Raw genomic sequence first — 17,060 nt, forward strand, 5'->3', positions numbered from 1 at the left:
CACCTGGTTAAACTGACAGTTGGTTAAACCGAGGGTTAAACTCACACCTGGTTAAACCGAGGGTTAAACTCACACCTGGTTAAACTCACACCTGGTTAAACCGACGGATAATCTCATGGCTGGCTAAACAGACGGTTGGTTAAACCGAGGGTTAAACTCGCACCTGGTTAAACCGACGGATAATCTCATGGCTGGTTAAACCGACGGTTAAACCGAGGGTTGGATAAACTGACGGCTGGTTAAACCCATGGTTGGTTAAACCCATGGTTGGTTAAACCCATGGCTGTTTAAACCCACGGTTGTATAGTAGTTCACGGTTGGATAATCTCATGGTTGGTTAAACTCACGGCTGGTTAAACTCACGGTTGGATAAACCGACGGTTGGATAAACTGACAGCTGGTTAAACCGATGGGCTGGTTAAACCCATGGTTGGTTACATCCACGGTCGGTTAATGCCGCGGTTTGTTAAACCCATGGTTGGATAAACGCACGGTTGTATAAACCCACGGTTAAACCGACGGTTAATCTCACAGCTGGTTAAACTCACAGCTGGTTAAACCGACGGCTGGATAAACCGACGGCTGGATAAACCCATGGTTGGATAAACCGACGGTTAAACCCCCAGTTTGTTAAACCGACAGATAAACTGATGGTGGTTAAACGCATGGTTGGATAAAACCATGGTTAAACTCACGGTCCGTTAATCCCACGGTTTGTTAAACTCACGGTTGGATAAACACGATTGGATAAACCCACAGTTAAGCCAACGGTTAATCTCACGGCTGGTTAATCTCACAGCTGGTTAAACTCATGGTTGGTTAAACCGACGGCTGGTTAAACCCATGGTTGGTTAAACCCACTTTGTTAAACCCACTGTTGGTTAAATCCACGGTGGGTTAAACTGACGGATAAACAGATGTTTGGTAAACGCACGGTTGGATAAAACCACGGTTGGTTAAGCCGACGGTTAGTTAAACCCACGTCTGGTTAAACCCACAGTTGGTTAAACCCACGGCTGGTTAAACCCACATTTGGTTCATTAAACCTTCACTTGGTTGATTAAAGCCACACTTGGTTGATTAAACCCACACTTGATTGGTTAAAGCCACGGTTGGTTAACCCACGATTGGGTAAACCCACGTTTCATTAAACCCACGGTTGGTTAACCCACACTTGGTTGATTAAACCCACACTTAATTGATTAAACCCACACTTGGTTTATTAAACCCACACTTGGTTAAAGCTACGGTTGGTTAAACTCACGGTTGGTTAAACCCACGGTTAAAACGAGGGTTGGTTAAACTCACGGCATCTGACTAAACCCACGGTGGGTTAAACTGACGGATAAACAGATGGTTGGTTAAACGCACGGTTGGATAAAACCACGGTCGGTTAAGCCGATGGTTAAACCCACGGCTGGTTAAACCCACATTTGGTTAAACTGAAAATTGGTTAAACCCACGGTTGCTTACACCCATACTTGCTTAATTAATCCCACACTTGGTTAGTTAAAGCCACAGTTGCTTAAAGCCACGGTTGGTTAACCCACGATTGGGTAAACCCACGGGTCATTAAACCCACGGTTGGTTCGACCCACGATTGGTTAAACCCATGGTTTGTTAAACCGACAGATAAACCGGCGGTTAGTCAAACTCACGGTTGGTTAAACTCACGGTTGGTTAAACGCACGGTTGGTTAAACCGACGGATAAACCGACGGTTAATCGCATGGTTGGTTAGACTCACAGTTGGTTAAACCCACGGTTAAAATGAGGGTCGATTAATCTCACCCTTGGTTAAACCCGTGGTTGTTTAAACCGACGGATGAACTAACGGGTTAAACGCACGGTTGGGTAAAACCACGGTTGGCTCAGCTGACGATTGGTTAAGCCCGCGGTTGGATAAACCGACACTTCTTGTTGAAACCGAAAATTAGTTAAGCCCACGGCTGGTTAAACCCACTCTTTGGCTGATTAAACCCACACTTCGTTAAACCCACCCACCCACTCATCCACACACCCACTCACCAACCCACCCACCCACTCACCAACCCACCCACCCATTCATCCACTCACCCACCCACTCATCCACACACCCACCCACTCACCAACCCACCCACTCACTCGCCCACCCACCCACTCACCAACCCACCCACCCACTCATCCACACACCCACCCATTCACCAACCCACCCACTCACTCACCCACCCACTCACCAACCCACCCACTCACTCACCAACCCACCCACCCACCCACTCACAAACCCACCCACTTACCAACCCACCCACTCACCAACCCACCCACTCACTCACCCACCCACTCACTCATCAACCCATCCAACTTACCAACCCACTCACTGACCAACCCACTCACTCACTCACCCACTCACTCACTCACCCACCCACTCACTCACCAACCCACCCACTCACTCACCCACTCATTGACTCGCCCACCCACCCACACAGACACAGGTAAAGCTGCCCCAGGTAGCGCGCACACACGCAGGGCTGTAGGGCCCAAGTGTTGTTAGTAGCGAGCAGCAGCAGCAGCAGCGCCCTATGAAGTCTGCCACCGTGGCACAAACAGAGGGGGTGGGTGGCCAGTACCACTCCCTGCCGCCTTTGTCTCCCCCTGTGGCGATGTTTTCTGTACACCACCGCAGCAGGTGACTCATTTGAGGCCGAGTCGACCTAGGGGAGGCATAGATATTACACAGCAGCCCCACGCTCTCCGACTCCTTGAAAGTGACCACTACCACCCTGACGAGATGTTACCTACCTCGCCTGGTACACAGGAGGTCGTGGGTTCAACCCTCACCCTGATGAGATGTTAACTACCTCGCCTGGTACACAGGAGGTCGTGGGATCAATCCCGCACCCTGATGAGATGTTAACTACCTCGCCTGGTACACAGGAGGTCGTGGGTTCAACCCTCACCCTGATGAGATGTTAACTACCTCGCCTGGTACACAGGAGGTCGTGGGTTCAACCCTGACCCTGATGAGATGTTAACTACCTCGCCTGGTACACAGGAGGTCGTGGGATCAATCCCGCACCCTGATGAGATGTTAACTACCTCGCCTGGTACACAGGAGGTCGTGGGATCAATCCCGCACCCTGATGAGATGTTAACTACCTCGCCTGGTGTACAGGAGGTCGTGGGTTCAATCCCGCACCCTGATGAGATGTTAACTACCTCGCCTAGTACACAGGAGGTCGTGGGTTCAATCCCGCACCCTGATGAGATGTTAACTATCTCGCCGGGTACACAGGAGGTCGTGGGTTCAATCCCGCACCCTGATGAGATGTTAACTACCTCGCCGGGTACACAGGAGGTCTTGGGTTCGATCCCTGACCCAGACGATGCTTGGAGTCTGCGCGTCTCTCTCTCATCATCATCACGGTGACTAGGAGCTGTTGACTACCTCGCCTGGTACACAGGAGGTCGTGGGTTCGATCCCTGACCCAGACGATGCTTGGAGTCTGCGTCTCTCTCTCATCATCATCATGGTGGCTAAGATGTTGACTACCTCGCCTGGTACACAGGAGGTCGTGGGTTCGATCCCGGACCCTGACGATGCTTGGAGTCTGCGTCTCTCTCTCATCATCATCATCACAGTGGCTAGGAGATGTTAACTACCTCGCCTGGTATTCAGGAGGTCGTGGGTTCAACCCTGACCCTGATGAGATGTTGACTACCTCGCCTGGTACACAGGAGGTCGTGGGTTCGGTCCCTGACCCTGACGATGCTTGGAGTCTGCGTCTCTCTCTCTCATCATCATCATCACGCGGTCGTGGGTTCGATCCCTGACCCTGACGAGATGCCAACTACCTCGCCTGGTACACAGGAGGTCGTGGGTTCAATCCTCACCCTGATGAGATGTTAACTACCTCGCCTGGTACACAGGAGGTTGTGGGTTCGATCCCTGACCCAGACGATGCTTGGAGTCTGCGTGTCTCTCTCTCATCATCATCATCACGGTGGCTAGGAGATGTTAACTACCTCGCCTGGTATTCAGGAGGTCGTGGGTTCAACCCTGACCCTGATGAGATGTTAACTACCTCGCCTGGTACACAGGAGGTCGTAGGATCGATCCCTGACCCAGACGATGCTTGGAGTCTGCGTCTCTCTCTCTCTCATCATCATCATCATCACGGTGGCTAGAAGCTGTTAACTACCTCGCCTGGTACACAGGAGGTCGTGGGTTCGATCCCTGACCCAGACGATGCTTGGAGTCTGCGTATCTCTCTCTCATCATCATCATCATCACGGGGTCGTGGGTTCGATCCCTGACCCTGATGAGATGTTAACTACCTCGCCTGGTACACAGGAGGTCGTGGGTCCGATCCCTGACCCAGACGATGCTAGGAGTCTGCGTGTCTCTCTCTCTCTCTCTCCCCGTCTCTCTATTCGCGTGGTGGTCACGGCGTCGATTTTGTTTCCAGCTCCTCCGGTTCGTTTTTTTTTCTTCCCCCCCCCTCTCCCTCCACATTTAGAACGAACATCGCCACGCGCTCACAGGGCTCGCCTGCCGTCACCACGATGGTGACAAAGAGACACACGGTGGCTTTAATTAGCTGGTGAAATAAAAATAGTTTAATGGTTTGGTTTGTGATGGCCAGGCCGCTTGTGACTAAGAGACACACAGTAGCTTCATTTAGCTGGTGAAATAAAAATAGTTTTATAGTTTAATAGTTTAGTTTGTGATGGCCAGGCCGCTTGTGACTAAGAGACACACAGTAGCTGGTGAAATAAAAATAGTTTTATAGTTTAATAGTTTAGTTTGTGATGACCAGGCCGCTTGTGACTAAGAGACACACAGTAGCTGGTGAAATAAAAATAGTTTTATAGTTTAATAGTTTAGTTTGTGATGGTCAGGCCGCTTGTGACTAAGAGACGCACAGTAGCTGGTGAAATAAAAAATAGTTTATAGTTTAATAGTTTAGTTTGTGATGGTCAGGCCGCTTGTGACTAAGAGACACACAGTAGCTGGTGAAATAAAAATAGTTTAATAGTTTAGTAGTTTAGTTTGTGATGACCAGGCCGCTTGTGACTAAGAGACACACAGTAGCTGGTGAAATAAAAATAGTTTTATAGTTTAATAGTTTAGTTTGTGATGGTCAGGCCGCTTGTGACTAGGAGACACACAGTAGCTGGTGAAATAAAAATAGTTTTATAGTTTAATAGTTTAGTTTGTGATGGCCAGGCCGCTTGTGACTAAGAGACACACAGTAGCTGGTGAAATAAAAATAGTTTTATAGTTTAATAGTTTAGTTTGTGATGGTCAGGCCGCTTGTGACTAAGAGACACACAGTAGCTGGTGAAATAAAAATAGTTTTATAGTGTAATAGTTTAGTTTGTGATGGTCAGGCCGCTTGTGACTAAGAGACACACAGTAGCTGGTGAAATAAAAATAGTTTAATAGTTTAGTAGTTTAGTTTGTGATGACCAGGCCGCTTGTGACTAAGAGACACACAGTAGCTGGTGAAATAAAAATAGTTTTATAGTTTAATAGTTTAGTTTGTGATGGTCAGGCCGCTTGTGACTAGGAGACACACAGTAGCTGGTGAAATAAAAATAGTTTATAGTTTAATAGTTTAGTTTGTGATGGTCAGGCCGCTTGTGACTAAGAGACACACAGTAGCTGGTGAAATAAAAATAGTTTTATAGTTTAATAGTTTAGTTTGTGATGGCCAGGCGGCTTGTGACTAAGAGACACAGTAGCTGGTGAAATAAAAATAGTTTATAGTTTAATAGTTTAGTTTGTGATGGCCAGGCCGCTTGTGACAAAAAGAGACACAGTAGCTGGTGAAATAAAAATAGTTTATAGTTTAATAGTTTAGTTTGTGATGGTCAGGCCGCTTGTGACTAAGAGACACACAGTAGCTGGTGAAATAAAAAATAGTTTAATAGTTTAGTAGTTTAGTTTGTGATGACCAGGCCGCTTGTGACTAAGAGACACACAGTAGCTGGTGAAATAAAAATAGTTTTATAGTTTAATAGTTTAGTTTGTGATGGTCAGGCCGCTTGTGACTAGGAGACACACAGTAGCTGGTGAAATAAAAATAGTTTATAGTTTAATAGTTTAGTTTGTGATGGCCAGGCCGCTTGTGACAAAAAGAGACACAGTAGCTGGTGAAATAAAAATAGTTTATAGTTTAATAGTTTAGTTTGTGATGGCCAGGCCGCTTGTGACTAAGAGATACACAGTAGCTGAGTGGGGGGCCTTAACTCAGTACCAATACCACCGTGGTAAATCCACTGCTGGATGGAGACGGTGGTGATATCTCTACCCTGTGCGTGTTCTCTACTCCACGTGTTCCTCTCTGTGTCTCTGTGTCTCAGTGTCACCACCACCTTCACCACCTCCATAACCACCTTCACCACCACCATAGCCACCTCCACCACCACCATAACCACCACCATAGCCACATCCACCACCTCTACCACCACCACCTTCACCACCACCATAACCACCTCCACCACCTCCACCACCACCACAACCACCTCCACCACCACCATAACCACCTCCACCACCACCACCTCCACCACCACCTCCACCACCACCACCTCCACCACCACCTTCACCACCTCCACCACCTCCACCACCACCACCACCTCCACCACCACCTCCACCACCTCCACCACCACCTCCACCACCTTCACCACCACCTCCACCACCTCCACTACCTCCACTACCACGACCACCTCAACAACCACCTTCACCACCACCTCCACCACCACCTTCACCACCACCTTCACCACCACCTCCACCACCTCCACTACCACCTCCACTACAACCACCACCACCACCTCCACCTTCACCACCACCTCCACCAACACCACCACCTCCACCTTCACCACTACTTCCACCACCACCACCTCCACCACCTCCACCTTCACCACCACCACCTCCACTACCTCCACTACCACGACCACCACCTCCGGGTCGAGTGAACGAGCGATTTCAGTAACTCCAGAAGTCAAAAAAAACAAAAATAAATCTTCGACTGAATGAACGACTGAGTGACTGACTGACCGAACGACTGACTGACTAACTGAGTGACTGACTGACCTAACGACTGACTGACTGAACGACTGACTGAGTGACTGACTGACTGACTGAGTGACTGACTGACCGAATGACTGACTGACTGATTGACTGACTGAGTGACTGAGTGACTGACTGACTGACTGAGTGACTGACTGACTGAGTGATTGACTGACCTAACGACTGACTGACTGACTGAGTGACTGACTGACCTAATGACTGACTGACTGAGTGACTGACTGAGTGACTGAGTGACTGACTGACTGACTGAGTGACTGACTGACTGAGTGATTGACTGACCTAACGACTGACTGACTGACTGAGTGACTGACTGACCTAATGACTGACTGACTGAGTGACTGACTGAGTGACTGAGTGACTGACTGACCTAACAACTGACTGAGTGACTGACTGACTGACTGCCTGAGTGACTGACTGACCTAATGACTGACTGACTGAGTGACTGACTGACTGACTAACTGACTGACCGACTGAGTGACTGACTGACTGAGTGACTGACTGACCTAATGACTGACTGACTGACTGAGTGACTGACTGACCTAATGACTGACTGACCTAACGACTGACTGACTGACTGAGTGACTGACTGACTGACTGAGTGACTGACTGACCTAACAACTGAGTGACTGACTGACCTAACGACTGACTGACTGACTGAGTGACTGAGTGACTGACTGAGTGACTGACTGACCGACTGAGTGACTGACTGACTGAGTGACTGACTGACTGAGCGACTGACTGACTGACCGAACAACTGACTGACTGACTGACCTAACAACTGACTGACTGACTGAGTGACTGACTGACTGAGTGACTGACTGACTGACCTAACAACTGACTGACTGACCTAACAACTGACTGACCGACTGAGTGACTGACTGACTGAGTGACTGACTGACTGAGTGACTGACTGACCGACTGAGTGACTGACTGACTGACCTAACAACTGACTGACTGACTGACCTAACAACTGACTGACTGACTGAGTGACTGACTGAGTGACTGACTGACCGACTGAGTGACTGACTGAGTGACTGACTGACTGAGTGACTGACTGACTGACTGAGTGACTGACTGACTGACCTAACAACTGACTGACTGACTGACCTAACAACTGACTGACCGACTGAGTGACTGACTGACTGAGTGACTGACTGACCGACTGAGTGACTGACTGACTGACCTAACAACTGACTGACTGACTGACCTAACAACTGACTGACTGACTGAGTGACTGACTGAGTGACTGACTGACCGACTGAGTGACTGACTGACTGAGTGACTGACTGATTGAGTGACTGACTGACTGACTGAGTGACTGACTGACTGACCTAACAACTGACTGACTGACTGACCTAACAACTGACTGACTGACTGAGTGACTGACTGAGTGACTGACTGACCGACTGAGTGACTGACTGACCTAACAACTGACTGACTGACTGACCTAACAACTGACTGACTGACTGAGTGACTGACTGACTGACCTAACGACTGACTGAGTGACTGACTGACTGACTGAGTGACTGACTGACTGACCTAATGACTGACCTAACAACTGACTGACTGACTAACTGAGATACTGACTGACTGACTGAGAGACTGACTGACTGACTGAGTGACTGACTGAGTGACTGACTGACTGACTGATTGAGTGACTGACTGAGTGACTGACTGAGTGACCGACTGACTGACTGATTGAGTGACTGACTGATTGAGTGACTGACTGATTGAGTGACTGACTGACTAACTGAGTGACTGACTGACTGATTGACTGAGTGACTGACCTACCTAACGACTGACCGACCGCGTGAAGTGGCGACGACGGTGGTGAAGTATGGACGCTGGGATATTTGAGGTGACTCGTCTTCTGACACGCGCTGCGACGAGTGGACGGATGAATGAACTTGGCTATTCTCGGCCTCGTGAGAGGGGACACAGAATGAGGGGCCAAGCGACAGACGACTCAGCGTCAAAGTTATAATTGGAGATAAACACCGGGGGGGTGATGGGTGGGGGGTGATGGGGGGGGGGGGTGATGGGTGGGGGGTGATGGAGTGATGGAGGGGGTGATGGAGAGAGAGGGGTGGTGATGGGGGGTGATGGGTGGGTGATGGGGGGGTGATGGGTGGGGTGATGGGGGGTGATGGGGGGGGGGGTGATGGAGTGATGGAGGGGGTGATGGAGAGAGAGAGAGGTGGTGATGGGTGGGGTGATGGGGGGTGATGGGTGGGGGGTGATGGAGTGATGGAGGGGGTGATGGAGAGAGAGGGGTGGGTGATGGGGGGGTGATGGGTGGGGTGATGGGGGGTGATGGGGGGGTGATGGGGGGGGTGATGGGGGGGTGTGATGGGTGGTGATGGGGGGGGGGTGATGGGGGGGGTGGTGGGGGGGTGATGGGTGGTGATGGGGGGGGGGGTGATGGGGGGGGTGGTGGGGGGGATGATGGAGTGATGGAGGGGGAGATGGAGAGAGAGGGGGGTGATGGGGTGGGTGATGGGGGTGATGGGGGTGATGGTTGTAGGGGTTAGAGGCGATAAGAGGGGGCTATGGGGGGGGTCTATACATAGCGAGGCGACGCGAGTCTGACTCATTGGATGCAATTGACTTGGTTATCTCACTCAGTTACTCACTCACTCAGTCACTCACTCAGTCACTCACTCACCCACCCACTCACTCAGTCAGTCATTCACTCAGTCACTCACTCACTCACTCACCCACCCACTCACTCAGTCACTCACTCAGTCACTCAGCCACTCACTCACTCACTCAGTCACCCACTCAGTCACTCACTCACTCACTCACCCACCCACTCACTCAGTCAGTCATTCACTCAGTCACTCACTCACTCACTCACCCACCCACTCACTCAGTCAGTCATTCACTCAGTCACTCACTCACTCACTCACCCACTCACTCACTCAGTCACTCACTCACTCACTCAGTCACTCACTCACTCAGTCACTCACTCACTCCAGTCACTCACTCACTCAGTCACTCACTCAGTCACTCACTCACTCAGTCACTCACTCAGTCACTCACTCAGTCACTCAGCCACTCAGTCACTCACTCACTCAGTCACTCACTCACTCAGTCACTCACTCAGTCACTCACTCACCCACCCACTCACCCACCCACTCAGTCAGTCATTCACTCAGTCACTCACTCACTCACCCACCCACTCACTCAGTCACTCACTCACTCAGTCACTCAGCCACTCACTCACTCACTCAGTCACTCACTCAGTCACTCATTCACTCAGTCACTCACTCAGTCACTCAGTCACTCACTCACTCAATCACTCAGTCACTCACTCACCCACCACTCACTCACCCACCCACTCACTCAGTCAGTCATTCACTCAGTCACTCACTCACTCACCCACCCACTCACTCAGTCACTCACTCACTCAGTCACTCAGCCACTCACTCACTCACTCAGTCACTCACTCAGTCACTCATTCACTCAGTCACTCACTCAGTCACTCAGTCACTCACTCACTCAATCACTCAGTCACTCACTCACCCACCCACTCACTCACCCACCCACTCACTCAGTCAGTCATTCACTCAGTCACTCACTTACTCACCCACCCACTCACTCAGTCACTCAGCCACTCACTCAGTCACTCAGTCACTCATTCACTCAGTCAGTCACTCAGTCACTCACTCACTCACCCACTCACTCCACCCACTCACTCACCCACTCACTCACTGACTCACCACTCACTCACCCACTCACTCACTGACTCACCACTCACTCACCCACTCACCACTCACTCACCCACCCCACTCACTCACCCACCCACCCACTCACCACTCACTCACCACTCACCCACCCATCATCACCCACTCAATCAACTTGCCCGTAAGCCACGCCCACAAAAGTATCGACCAATCAGGAGCGTGGTTTGGCTCTTAAATATCCATGAGCAGAGTGAAAACGGATCAGTGGGGCCGGATCCGAACTCACCGACACACTCACACTGGTACTGATACTCACTGGTACTCACTGGTACACTCACTGGTACACTCACTGGTACACTCACTGGTACTGATACTCACTGGTACACTCACTGGTACACTCACTGGTACTCACTGGCACACTCACTGGTACTCACTGGTACTGATACTCACTGGTACTCACTAGTACACTCACTGGGATACTCACTGGCACTCACTGATACTCACTGGTACACTCACTGGTACACTCACTGGTACACTCACGGATACTCACTAGTACACTCACTGGTACACTCACTGGTACACTCACTGGTACTCACTGGTACACTCACTGGTACTCCCTGGTACACGCATTGATACTCACTGATACTCACTGGTACTCACTGATACACTCACTGGTACACGCATTGATACTCACTGATACTCAGTGGTACACTCACTGGTACTCACTGGTACACTCCACTGATACTCACGGATACTCACTGGCACCCACTGGTACTCACTGGTACTCACTGGTACTCACGGATATTTGCTCGCCGAGAGCAACGAAGCCGTGAAGAACACCTCGGACTTGAGATCATTCACGTGCAGGTGAGTGTGGGGTGGGTGTGGGTGGGTGTGGGTGGGTGTGTGGGTGAGTGTGGGTGGGTGTGTGGGTGAGTGAGTGAGTGGGTGAGTGAGTGAGTGGGTGTGTGGGTGAGTGGGTGAGTGAGTGAGTGGGTGAGTGAGTGGGTGAGTGAGTGAGTGGGTGATTGAGTGTGTGTGGGTGGGTGAGTGGGTGGGTGAGTGAGTGGGTGTGGGTGTTGGGGTGAGTGGGTGAGTGGGGTGTGTGAGTGAGTGGGTGGGTGAGTGGGTGAGTGAGTGGGTGGTGAGTGGGTGGGTGAGTGAGTGGGTGAGTGGGTGAGTGGGTGGGTGAGTGAGTGGGTGAGTGAGTGAGTGGGTGAGTGGTTGGGTGAGTGAGTGAGTGTGCAGGTGAGTGTGGGTGAGTGTGGGTGGGTGTGGGTGTGTGGGTGAGTGAGTGAGTGGGTGTGTGGGTGAGTGGGTGAGTGGGTGAGTGAGTGGGTGTGTGGGTGAGTGGGTGAGTGGGTGAGTGGGTGGGTGAGTGGGTGAGTGAGTGAGTGGTGTGTGGGTGTGAGTGGGTGAGTGTGGGTGGGTGTGTGGGTGAGTGTGGGTGAGTGAGTGGGTGAGTGAGTGAGTGGGTGTGTGGGTGAGTGGGTGAGTGTGGGTGGGTGTGTGGGTGAGTGTGGGTGAGTGTGGGTGGGTGTGTGGGTGAGTGTGGGTGGGGGTGGGGTGGGGTGTGGGTGAGTGAGTGAGTGAGTCTTGACTGATGGGTGAGTGAGTGGGTGAGTGGGTGAGAGAGTGTGTGGGTCGGTGGGTGAGTGAGTGAGTATGTGAGTGAGTGGGTGAGTGTGTGAGTGAGGATGTGAGTGAGTGTGAGTGGGTGAGTGGGTGAGTGTGTGAGTGGGTGAGTGAGTGTGTGAGTATGTGAGTGGGTGAGTGGGTGGGTGGGTGAGTGAGTGGGTGAGTGAGTGGGTGGGTGAGTGAGTGAGTGTGAGTGGGTGAGTGGGTGTGAGTGGGTGAGTGTGAGTGAGTGAGTGTGTGAGTGGGTGAGTGTGTGGGTGAGTGAGTATGTGAGTGAGTGTGAGTGGGTGAGTGTGTGAGTATGTGAGTGAGTCTTGACTGAGTGAGTGGGTGAGAGAGTGTGTGGGTCGGTGGGTGGGTGAGTGAGTGTGTGAGTGGGTGAGAGGGTGAGTGGGTGAGTGAGTATGTGAGTGAGTGGGTGAGTGTGTGAGTGAGTATGTGAGTGAGTGTGAGTGGGTGAGTGTGTGAGTGTGTGAGTGAGTGAGTCTTGACTGAGTGAGTGGGTGAGTGGGTGAGAGAGTGTGTGGGTCGGTGGGTGGGTGAGTGAGTGTGTGAGTGGGTGAGAGGGTGCGTGGGTGAGTGAGTATGTGAGTGAGTGGGTGAGTGTGTGAGTGAGGATGTGAGTGAGTGTGAGTGGGTGAGTGGGTGAGTGTGTGAGTGGGTGAGTGAGTGTGTGAGTATGTGAGTGAGTGTGAGTAGGTGAGTGTGTGAATGTGTGGTTTAACAGCAGAGGTCTCACTCCGAATCAGTCGAGCGGCAATATATTTTCATCGGTTGCGTAACGCCGTGTGGAAGCTACCTGGTCTGTCGCTCCGCACTAAGCTTCAGGTCTTCTCGGCCACGGTCATTCCCTCCCTTCTCTACGCTTGCGAAACGTGGACCCCCCTAATGGAACATCTTCGCCGGTTAGAAACGTTCAGGCTGGCTTGCCTACGATCCATCCTGGGTTTAACCAGACTGGATTGTGTGAGGAGCTCACAAATCCTTGAAAGATCTGGGCAAGGTCCCATCGTGAGCTCCTCCGGCGGGCAAGGCTGCGATGGCTGGATCATGTAGCCCGCATGCCCAGCCACCGCATGCCGAAACAGCTTTTGTTCGGCCGGATTGAGGGGGCTAAGCGGGCGCGGCACGGGCTAGAGAAGAGATGGAGTGATGTGGTACAGGAGGACGTGGAGCTGAGTGGACTTGCCGATGACTGGTACCAGCGGTGTCAAGATCGGCCTCTGTGGAGGAGGCTCGTGAAGGACGCTACTGGGCAGTTGGAGGCAGTCGCCCTCCAACAACAACGGAGGGCGGAGGAGCGACGCTCACAACAACGAGCGGAGCGCTGGGTGGCTAAAGCACAGCAGGTTTGTACAGTAGGGATTATAGCTGATGGTGCATCAGCGACTCGTCTCAGTCAGTCAACCCATTGCACCTGCTGGGTCTGTCCCGTGACCTCATGCACCTAGCCTGGCACAGCAGTCAGCCCATGGCACCTGCTGGGTCTGTCACGTGACCTCAGCGGAGCTTTCAACAATTCACTTGGCAACCACTCCCCACAGACAAACACAGTGCGCTAACCACTGCACCACCACTCCCCACACACACACAGTGCGCTAACCACTGCACCACCACTCCCCACACACACACAGCGCGCTAACCACTGCACCACAACTCCACACACACAAACACACAGTGCGCTAACCACTGCACCACCACTCCCCACACACACACAGTGCGCTAACCACTGCACCACAACTCCACTCACACACACACAGTGCGCTAACCACTGCACCACCACTCCCCACACACACACAGTGCGCTAACCACTGCACCACAACTCCCCACACATACAGTGCGCTAACAACTGCACCACCACTCCTCACACACAAACACACAGTGCGCTAACCACTGCACCACCACTCCCCACACACACACAGTGCGCTAACCACTACACCACAACTCTACACACACACAGTGCGCTAACCACTGCACCACCACTCCCCACACACACACAGTGCGCTAACCACTGCACCACCACTCCCCACACACACACAGTGCGCTAACCACTGCACCACCACTCCCCACACACACACACAGTGCGCTAACCACTGCACCACCACTCCCCACACACACAGTGCGCTAACCACTGCACCACCACTCCCCACACACACACAGTGCGCTAACCACTGCACCACCACTCCCCACACACACACTGTGCGCTAACCACTGCACCACCACTCCCCACACACAGACAGTGCGCTAACCACTGCACCACCACTCCCCACACACACATAGTGCGCTAACCACTGAACCACCACTCCCCACACACACAGTGCGCTAACCACTGCACCACCACTCCCCACACACACACAGTGCGTTAACCACTGCACTACCGCTCCCCCCACACACACAGTGCGCTAACCACTGCACCACCACTCCCCATACACACACAGTGCGCTAACCACAGCACCACCACTCCTCACACACACAGTGGGCTAACCACTGCACCACCACTCCCCCCCCACACACACACAGTGCGCTAACCACTGCACCACCGCTCCCCAAACACACAGTGTGCTAACCACTGCACCACCACTCACACTGACACACAGTGCGCTAACCACTGCACCACCACTCCCCACACACACACAGTGTGCTAACCACTGCACCACCGCTCCCCACTCACATACACAGTGCGCTAACCACTGCACCACCGCTCCCCCCACACACACACAGTGCGCAAACCACTGCACCACCACTCCCTACTCACACACACAGACACACACAGACACACACACAACAACAACCGCCATTCGCCACTAAGTGGCGGTGACATCACCACGACGCTTGTGCCAGGCCATGTGCACCTTGAGGCCACGTGAAGTGTCGAACGCCCGCTGGCAGGAGGTCACGGGGCAGACCCAGGTGCCACGGGTCGACTGACTGAGATGACTGGCTGATGCACCACCTGTGCCCCCTACTGTGCCAACCTGCTGTGCTTTAGTCACCCGGCGCTCCGCTCGCTGTTGTGAGCATCGCTCCTCCGCCCTCCGTTGTTGTTATGCAACCGATGAAAAGATATTGCTGATCGACTGATTCGGAGTGAGACCTCTGCTGTTAAACTGGAGCCGGTCCTAAGCACACTGCCCAGGTATGGGAAACTCTCCACTCTCTCCACAACTGCCCCATCATCGATTGGGAGTTGTGGGGGTGGAGTGTCCGATGGTACAAAATACCCAGGCAGGTGCTTAGTTTTGGTGGGGCTGATGGTAAGGCCCCATCTCTTAGTGGCACGCTCCAGTCTCAGCAGCAGCGTCTCCAACTCCTCCTCTGTTTGAGCAGCTATTACCAAATCATCGGCATACATAACGTGGTTGAGCAATAGGGAGCCCTCCTTTGACCGCACCCGGGCATCAAATTAGCCTCCCATTATATCTGTACCAAATGGAGATTCCCCCGGTACAGCTATTGAAGGCTTCACGAACTACGTGGTCAAAATAGATGTTAAATAATGTGGGAGCCAGAGGACATCCCTGTCGCACCCCAAAGTGTACAGGGAATGGCTCTGACTCCCGACCACGTAGTTTTACCCGGGCCCGCTCACCATCATGAAGGTCCTTAATGATCATGAGCAGAGGGTCAGGGACTCCAAAATCACGAAGAACAACCCAGAGCCCAGGCCTACTGATGGTATCATAGGGTTTGACTAGGTCAATAAAGCAGAGATGTAGGTCTTGTTGGAATTCCCTACACCTCTGCTGTAGCAGACGGACAGAAAATATGGCATCTGTGCAGGACCGCCCTTTCCTGAAACCACATTGGGGCTCCGCAAGCCTCTCCTCAGCGTGCCTGGCAAGGCAATGTTGAATAATCCTTGCCAGGACCTTTCCCGGCACACTGAGGAGTGAGATGCCCCTGTAGTTGTTACAGTCTGTGCGGTCCCCCTTCTTAAAGAGGGAGACCACCAGGGCATCCTTCCAATCCTGCGGAACCCGTCCAGTGGTCCAGACTGTTGTTATGATGTCATATAGGGCAGTCTGTGCACAAACGCCACCCTCCCTCAGCATTTCGCTTGGGAGATCATCTCTGCCCGCTGCCTTTCCTGGTCTCAGACTCTGGATCGCCTTTAGTACTTCCTCAACAGATGGTACCTCAGCCAGCCACTCACAGCGGGTGACTTCTTCCAATATTTGAGGCACCGCAGCCTCAGCAGGGTCATCCCCACTTTGTGCCACGATGTTTTCCTGGCTGAGGGATTTTCCCTCCCCGAGGACCTCACAGAAATGTTCAGCAAATCTGCAAACGTGTTCCTGGGGGTCGGAGATTGGATCACTGTTTATTCACCTAATGATGGTAATAGGTGTGGTGCTGCAGGTGACTTTTTTGATGGAGTTAAATAGAGATTTGTGATCACGGGCCACTGAGGCAGACTCCATCTCCTCAGCAACCCGCGACCACCACCCATCCTTGCAGCGCCTCACGGCTCTCCGAACCTCCTAGCGAAGGGTGTGGTAAGCATCCTCATTCTCTGACGTGGGATTCTGTAGCCGATGACAGTGGGACTGTGGCTTTTTCTCAACTATGCTGAACACCTCCTCTGTCAGCCAGGGTCTCTGGGGAGGTCCAGACCGCGTACCCAGAGCAGCCATTGCAGCTGCATGAGTCACAGTCCTGAACCTC

The 17,060-nt window shown here is 52.3% G+C and overlaps 2 protein-coding genes across 4 annotated transcripts in view; both read left to right on the forward strand.

Annotated features, from left to right (window-relative positions):
• The window catches only part of LOC142907164 (uncharacterized), a 198,912-nt gene that overhangs the window by 166,623 nt on the left and 15,229 nt on the right, over positions 1-17,060 (forward strand). The gene's annotated exons all lie outside the window — the stretch shown is intronic.
• HSPB7 (heat shock protein family B (small) member 7) overlaps positions 11,017-17,060 on the forward strand; it is a 31,445-nt gene continuing 25,401 nt past the window's right edge. Inside the window, exon 1 of one of the 3 annotated variants that reach the window (XM_032944772.2) lies at positions 11,017-11,624. The gene's annotated coding sequence lies outside the window, so the exon portion shown is untranslated. The remainder of the gene's footprint in view (positions 11,625-17,060) is intronic. The other 2 variants (XM_032944770.2, XM_032944771.2) reach the window with 2 other exon arrangements.

The sequence above is a fragment of the Petromyzon marinus genome, chromosome 75 (genome assembly GCF_048934315.1).
Source record: "Petromyzon marinus isolate PM22_M1 ecotype Great Lakes invasive population chromosome 75, UKy_Petmar_22M1.pri1.0, whole genome shotgun sequence".
In the NCBI taxonomy this organism is placed as follows: Eukaryota; Metazoa; Chordata; class Hyperoartia; order Petromyzontiformes; family Petromyzontidae; genus Petromyzon; species Petromyzon marinus.